The sequence below is a fragment of the Micropterus salmoides genome, unplaced genomic scaffold (assembly GCF_014851395.1).
Source record: "Micropterus salmoides isolate LMB-PRFRI ecotype aquatic unplaced genomic scaffold, ASM1485139v1 Ms_hic_scaffold_20, whole genome shotgun sequence".
Lineage (NCBI taxonomy): Eukaryota > Metazoa > Chordata > Actinopteri > Centrarchiformes > Centrarchidae > Micropterus > Micropterus salmoides.
The window spans coordinates 1,222,335-1,229,444 of record NW_024041151.1 but is presented as its reverse complement, the minus strand read 5'-3'; the positions used below and the strand labels follow the sequence as shown (position 1 = coordinate 1,229,444).

The 7,110-nt window shown below is 42.9% G+C and overlaps 1 long non-coding RNA gene across 1 annotated transcript; it reads left to right on the top strand.

Moving 5' to 3' along the window:
• Nucleotides 1-1,920: 1,920 nt before the first annotated feature.
• LOC119914889 lies at nucleotides 1,921-2,367 on the top strand. The gene is made up of 2 exons (XR_005446867.1): nucleotides 1,921-1,987; nucleotides 2,171-2,367. It is a non-coding gene; the product is annotated as an uncharacterized LOC119914889 (long non-coding RNA).
• The last annotated feature ends 4,743 nt before the right edge of the window (nucleotides 2,368-7,110 follow it).

The following is a 7,110-nucleotide window of genomic DNA, read 5'->3' as shown; positions in this document are numbered from 1 at the left end:
CATCGGAGTGGGTCTTTAAAGCTCATTTGCACAATACATTATTTAACTAGTCTCTCTATTTGTTGTATATACGTTTGTTATATTGCTTTTCTGTGTCCTATATTTATTTTGTAAATCAGGAATACTTTCCGTTTTTTATATTGCTATTTAATATTTAGTTTCATGCCTTGCTGCGGCTACAATGTATTTTTCCAGTTTTGGATCAGTATAGTACATCTGTCTGTCTATGTCAAAAGTCTGAGTTGCATGATGTTCTTACGCTTCACTGGTGTTACCTGCACTAAATGGTACACGGCACTCTCAGTTTAAAGGAGTCATAACTTAGTATTACCTTGGATACCCACGCTCTATTATAGCCTTTCAGGCCCTTCTAAAAAGAAAAGTGGAGAGCTCCTCTGACCCTTATTTCTGAAGGCATTATTGTCTCGCGAGATCTGATGTGATATTTTGGCTGTCATGGATGGTCATTTTAATAATGCAAAGGGGCGCGTTGATTGGTGGCAGGAAGGAGGGGGGTTGACACCGCAGGTAACTTCAGCATATCATTCCAAAATGACATCATGGCGCAAGTTGTGAATGAATCCGACCTGGCCGCGACCTACGGAATTCAACCGTACATGCATGAGCCAGACTCTGAATCTGAGCTGGAAAGGGAAGATGTAGAGTCGATGGAAGGACGTCTACATCAAGATGTCTCTGAATGGTAAAAACAATCATTTTGACTGAGACATTCATTATACCTTTTATTTAATGTAGATTACATTAACGGAGATGTAGTCTACTTTTTTTTACCAGCTTACAGTTGTTATTGAGATCAACGTTTGCTATCATGTGGTGTTTTTGCCTTGTTTCACGTTGTGGTTTTTTAGACATTCAAATTTGTGAACGATTCCGGCGTAAAATGATTAGCACAGACACCTAACGTTAAGCCAGTGGGAAGGGTTGTAGGAACCGCGTCATTAAAAATGAATTTAATCCACTGGTCCCTGACAGCTTGGTCCGTTCTTGGGAGAGAAAACACATTTAAGTTACATGTTGATTCTGGCAGTCAACAACAGAGCAACTCACGTGTGCACTACGTTTCTGCATCTTTCGCGACTGAATATGAGGGGGAGAGGGGCAGGGCGGGCTTCCTGCAGCATAGGTCTGCGGTGTCCATATATGGTATTTCCTGCCCCGTCTTGACGTCAATCGGGGCAGAAATTAAAATCTGTATTTGAGTGCGCGTGCACGTGGGCTGGTTGACGAACCCAGGGGTAAACAAACGCTTCACTTTTAAATATCGGCTTCCCGGCCAGTGTATAATCGTTAGGCAATCATAACATACAATAGCCGTGTTTCCACTGTCGGGCCAGAGCCGGGCCGTGCTAGTTCACCCCTAGCGTGTTTTAGTGAAGCGCTGTGGAGCTTCTGGCCAGACAGTGGAAACGCAACAGCTGGTTTTGAGCCCGGTGCTCCTGGCCCGAGGCCATTAGCCCGTCTCGGCCCAGTTTAAAGCCCTGGCTCGCACTGGCCTGACAGTGGAAACGCGGCTATTGATTCTCGTGGAAAAGTGAAAATTACAGGTCATGACTCCTTTAAGGGAACCAAACAGAGCATAGACAGGACCTCAATGATGCATTGATGTGGATGGGTCTGCATCAAAAACATTTTTTGGCCACAAAGTCTGATCAAAAAAGCACTTTACCTGTATAGTGTGTATCACAACTGGGAGAGTGCTGAGCATTGTCTGCAGGTAATACACTGACTAGACGCAAGAACATCAACCTCACTTTGAAAATACTGTAGTATCTGTTTTTGAGTCCCAGAATGAAATGTTTAATTATTTATATTATTGTAGGAAGAGGAGTGTTTGCCATTGAAAACGGGGACTTCGTGTTGGAGTACAGGGGTAAACTCCTCACACAGGAGGAATGCAGTCAAGAAAATACTCAGAGATTGAAAGCACATTTCTCTTTGACTTTCAGTGGCAGAATCATCACTTATGGTAAACATTGAAAGATGGATGTTTTGTATTGATTTAGAGAAATTACGAGTTAACCCTGAAACAAGGTTTAATACTTGATGAATGAGTTAAGCAAAAATACTCTTAAATTCTTTTGAAAATAACTCTTTCAATAAAACTTTTAAAAAGATGTAAAACTATTACCATTTTTTTGATACTTTTCAGCCTGGATGCATCTGAAGAAGATTTATCTCTCGGAAGATTGGTCAATGACAACCACCAAAATCCAAATTGCGTTATGAAAAAAATCATAGTTGACAACAAACCACATTTGTGCCTTTTTTCTCTGAAGAAAATAGAAATAGGAGATGAAATTGATTACAACTATGGTGATTCAAAATGGCCTTGGCGCTGTAAGGTGAGTTGGTTAGATTAAGTATAGAGATTTCTTTTTTTAAATTTTTTTGTTGCAAAAGAAAATTTTGTATTTTCCAAAATTAACCATGTTTCCAATATTACTCTTGACTGTCTATGGAAATGCATTTAATCTTTGATCTGTGATGTGTGTTAAAATGAGTTCTTCTTTATCTGAAATCCAGTTGAAAAAAAACCAAGCTCCAGCCGCAGCAGAAGAGAATGAGACCAGCCCTGTTCCTCAGATGCTGAATGATAGACCTAACCCAGATCAGACCTGCACACAGGTAAAAGTACATTCAAACACATTCATCTATGCTGACATGTATGTGGTGGTGTTCTATTACTAAAGTGGACCAATGCTTATGTGGCTTTATATTGGCTGTTAAAGGCCAGGTAATGTCACACACACCGGCATGTTTCCAGTCATGTTCTTATGGGGTCCTTCCATCTTCCGAATACATTTGTTTCTCAAGTCTCTCCTTTACACACTCGTATGTCTGTAGTCTGACCCATGTGGGGCCCTTCCGTCCAGTTCTTACTGTAATTGTTTTTAATGCACTGTGGCAACACCTGACATGACCTCAACTGTGATTTTAACATTCGTAATTGTATACTGTGTCTGAGCTGTTAGATGTTTTAAAGCATCTCTTTGATTTGAATTTTGATGTTAAATATTTTGATTTGATGCACTGAAAACCCCTGTAATGGTCAATTGGACCATGGACCAATGCTCACGGGGCTTTAAAGTAGTCAGGTGACCTTTATTGGGTTGTAAAGGCCAGGTAATGTAACACACACTGGCATCTTTCCAGTCCCATTCTTGTGGGGCACCTTTTAATGCATTATGGTAACATCTGGGGAAGAAAAAGAAGAAAATCTGCATACTGGGTTAAAGCTCACAGTTAACTTTTTTATTGACTAAAAAACAAAGGTTTCGATCCAAATGGTCTTCCTCAGGCAACTATATGATAGTATTGTAATACTATAGTATAGCTGTACTCTGATTTTAACATTTATAATTGTACACTGTCTAAAAGGGCTGATGTTCACATTTCTGGATTTAGATTTTTAGTCAGACCATGCCATGTTTCTTTGGCCAACCTTTCTAATTCCATACTTAATGAATTTGTTTATTTTTAGGTATTTACTGTCCAAGGATTTTCACTGGTTGATTATCCAGATAGTGATGAAACTGATGAGGATGGTATGGAAAACAAACCTCCCACCCCACACCTGGATGTTATTATAGGGCAGAATGATATTGGCCCAGATGTTTCAGATCATTTGTACGATTCAGATGAAACTGTTGTGAAAGAAACTTGTGATGAGGCTTCTCCAAGCAACCATTCCAACAATCAATCGGATGATGAACTTGTTCCACCACTGAGACGCACAAAAAGCATTCTGGTAAGCCCCAAAACACATTGTAACAATATAATTAACTTGTTTATGTGATAAATTTTGCCACTAGTAAGCTAATTTGAATTTTATATTTGAATGGGAATCATTTACTTTGAACCTGAATCGATTGTTTTGAACAATCGCTTTTAAAATCTGAATTTAAATGGACTCATTTGAAATTGAATCTATTGGATTGGCATAAACACCTGCAGGAGTGATGTCCAGTGATCAGCGCTCAGGTGTGTGCTTAAAAAAAAAAAAAAAGATACAACGTGCCCAGTGATGTAGGCTACTGGTCAGCCAGCATACCGGGACAAACCCCGGTAGGGCCGGTCTCTGTTGCCAAAATCCGGTCGAGTCCTCGTTCTCGCCTGGTGCATTAATTATCAATTAAATAGAGATCACCAACAATCAATCAGTAATCATTTATTAGAGAAGCTCAACTCTCTCTTTTCTGACTGATTAAATTATTGACTAATCTCTCCCTCTCTCGAGTAGTTCCATGTCTACAGGAATGACACTATATCATTATGATGAATCATTTGCTGTGAAGTCATTAAATTTAACAATCAAATGCATGAAAACTGAAACGTTACTCTTTTTTAATAATTTTGTCAACGTTTACTCCACCTGGAAGGCAGTTTGGACATGGGCCTCAGCAGGTGGATGGAGGGGTAATATTGGTCAATAATTTTCATAGGTGTCTAGCTCACCTGACAACCTCTGAATGGTCTCCCTATCAATAAAAAAAATACAGCAATCATACAGCAAAATATCTCCATGTCTCCCTTTTTGCAGATGGATAGAGTACAAGATTTTACCCACAGTCTCTATGATTCAAGTAGTGACAGCGCAGAGGAGACTCCTTTTAAGTCTGAAAGGGATTCACAGAAACTGAGAAGAAGGTCTTGCCGTCCCGTAAGTTTTTTTTTTGGGGGGGGGGGGGGGGGGGGGGGGGGGGTTACGATTGTGAAAATGTCTGTTGCTCTTGCTAGTGAGTCTGATGGGGATTCTTCTAATTTGTAAATTTACTTGTACTGAAAATGGTCCATACAGATTTTTCTTCATTTAGTATCCTGAGCCTGTTCAATCAGTATCCTCAGGTTTTTTATTTAATGTTGCAAAAATAGTTATTAACAGATGTGTGTTTGTTTTTAAAGATTCAGATAAATCTCATGGAATCGGATGACTCAAACTCAGGTAGCGAAGAGGAGTATATTCCAAATCCCATGGATGAAAGCACAGAAAGTGATAGCAGTATGGAATTAACCCTGGAAAAGGAAAAAAAGAACAAAGGTGCATCATCCAGTCAGAGCAAGTTTAAGCCCAGAGAGAGAAGAAGTGGATCCTCCAGAGAGAGTGGAAGCGAGTCCTCCAGTCAGAGCAAGTCTAAGCCCAGGGAGAGTGGAAGTGGATCCTCCAGAGAGAGTGGAAGCGAGTCCTCCGGTCAGAGCAAGTCTAAGCCCAGGGAGAGTGGAAGTAGATCCTCCAGAGAGAGTGGAAGCGAGTCCTCCGGTCAGAGCAAGTCTAAGCCAGGGAGAGTGGAAGTAGATCCTCCAGAGAGAGTGGAAGCGAGTCCTCCGGTCAGAGCAAGTCTAAGCCCAGGGAGAGTGGAAGCGAGATCCTCCAGAGAGAGTGGAAGCAAGTCCTCCGGTCAGAGCAAGTCTAAGCCCAGGGAGAGTGGAAGTGGAAGCGAGTCCTCCAGACAGAGCAAGTCTAAGCCCAGGGAGAGTGAAAGTAGATCCTCCAGAGAGAGTGGAAGCGAGTCCTCCGGTCAGAGCAAGTCTAAGCCCAGGGAGAGTGGAAGTGGAAGCGAGTCCTCCAGACAGAGCAAGTCTAAGCCCAGGGAGAGTGGAAGTAGATCCTCCAGAGAGAGTGGAAGCGAGTCCTCCGGTCAGAGCAAGTCTAAGCCCAGGGAGAGTGGAAGTGGAAGCGAGTCCTCCGGTCAGAGCAAGTCTAAGCCCAGGGAGAGTGGAAGTAGATCCTCCAGAGAGGTGGAAGCGAGTCCTCCGGTCAGAGCAAGTCTAAGCCCAGGGAGAGTGGAAGTAGATCCTCCAGAGAGAGTGGAAGCGAGTTCTCCGGTCAGAGCAAGTCTAAGCCCAGGGAGAGTGGAAGTGGAAGCGAGTCCTCCAGACAGAGCAAGTCTAAGCCCAGGGAGAGTGGAAGTAGATCCTCCAGAGAGAGTGGAAGCGAGTCCTCCGGTCAGAGCAAGTCTAAGCCCAGGGAGAGTGGAAGTGGAAGCGAGTCCTCCAGACAGAGCAAGTCTAAGCCCAGGGAGAGTGGAAGTAGATCCTCCAGAGAGAGTGGAAGCGAGTCCTCCGGTCAGAGCAAGTCTAAGCCCAGGAGAGTGGAAGTAGATCCTCCAGAGAGAGTGGAAGCGAGTCCTCCGGTCAGAGCAAGTCTAAGCCAGGGAGAGTGGAAGTAGATCCTCCAGAGAGAGTGGAAGCGAGTCCTCCGGTCAGAGCAAGTCTAAGCCCAGGGAGAGTGGAAGTGGAAGCGAGTCCTCCAGTCAGAGCAAGTCTAAGCTCAGGGAGAGTGGAAGTAGATCCTCCAGAGAGAGTGGAAGCGAGTCCTCCAGTCAGAGCAAGTCTAAGCCCAGGGAGAGTGGAAGTAGATCCTCCAGAGAGAGTGGAAGCGAGTCCTCCAGTCAGAGCAAGTCTAAGCCCAGGGAGAGTGGAAGTAGATCCTCCAGAGAGAGTGGAAGCGAGTCCTCCAGACAGAGCAAGTCTAAGCCCAGGGAGAGTAGAAGTGAATCCTCTAGTCATAGCCAATTTGACTTTAGCCAGAGAAGACTTTTGGAAAGATGTCATGATCCCGCACGAAGATTTCCAAATAGCAGAGTTGATGGGAATGAAAAGGAAATCGCAACATATTCTGAAAACAATGTTTCAGTGCCCCTGGAAGAAGAGCAGTATATCATTGTCAGTCCAACTTTAAAGAAAGATGATGGATCCAGAAGCTATAACAAGAAACATTTCTGTTTTTATTGCAGGAAGTTTGTCCAGAAAATGTCAAGACACTTGTGGCGTAAACACCAAGATGAATCGGATGTTGCGAAAGCATTCAGTTTTCCAAAAACTCAAAGGAAAGAAAACTACAATTGGACTACATACGAAATAAGGGAAACTTTGAGCACAACAGTCATGTTTTGGAAACACAAAAAGGAAAACTAATCCCATGTAAACAACCGGGAAAAAAATCAGAGGGACATAAATTGCACATTGCATTCACTGCTATGGGTTGTTCTCAAGAAGAGCAATGTGGCGGCATTTCAAGGTCTGCAGCTTCAAACCCGAAAGTACTAAACCAGGTAAAAATAGAGTTCAGGCATTGTGTGCTTTCGCTGA